The following is a 748-nucleotide window of genomic DNA, read 5'->3' on the forward strand; positions in this document are numbered from 1 at the left end:
AAAAAAAAAAAGCCCTAGCAAAACATCACTTCTAATGTGTTTGGCACTTTCAGAGATTTACATTCTTTCTGCATGGCGAGCTCTGTGATCTCTCAAGCACTAAAAGCTTTTGAATCTTCTTCCCTCTCCCCGTTTTTCTGTGTTTCTGTTTCCTGTGATCCGTCACGCGTTCCCTTTTTCCCATCTCTTCTGGCTCCTGCTCTGCTTGACCTGTGATTTCTCTGCTGATGCTGGTGCTGTCCACCCTTCAGGAGGTACGTACAGCCTGCTCTCCCTCACTAGAACATCTCATACATCTCATACTCACACTTACGCCGACTGATAATGTATTTATGTTATGCCAGATAGTGCCAGACTCGTGCAGAAATCAAAACAAATGAGCGCAACAGCACTCACAGAAACGTATTAGTTATGCAAACTGCGGTAGTAAAAATAAATTTGTAATATATGATTTAGGTACGCAACGTTGCACGACGAAAATGTTTCAAGATGATTGCAGTGTGATTAGTAGTTAAAATTAAGTGAATGTTTTGTGTCTCTGAGCAACACAGCGGTGTTTCGTTACTGAACGAATCCACATATTTGAACGAATCGAGTGAGTCAATGATTCAGTGGCAAGTCAATTGCCTCGTTTCTGAATGAATCAGCTGTTTGAACGAATCTGTTGACTAAATGACTCGCTCATTAAAAGTCATTTGCCGCTACCTACTGGTTTGGTTTCATATTTAAAACTATCATTGCATTTTTC

At 40.6% G+C, this 748-nt stretch overlaps 1 protein-coding gene across 1 annotated transcript in view; it reads left to right on the forward strand.

The window, feature by feature from the left end:
* The window catches only part of LOC107576912 (cytohesin-2), a gene marked incomplete at both ends in the record, with an annotated part of 7,572 nt that overhangs the window by 5,204 nt on the left and 1,620 nt on the right, over positions 1–748 (forward strand). The window lies entirely within an intron of this gene.

The sequence above is a fragment of the Sinocyclocheilus grahami genome, unplaced genomic scaffold (genome assembly GCF_001515645.1).
Source record: "Sinocyclocheilus grahami isolate Dianchi unplaced genomic scaffold, SAMN03320097.WGS_v1.1 scaffold4618.1, whole genome shotgun sequence".
Lineage (NCBI taxonomy): Eukaryota > Metazoa > Chordata > Actinopteri > Cypriniformes > Cyprinidae > Sinocyclocheilus > Sinocyclocheilus grahami.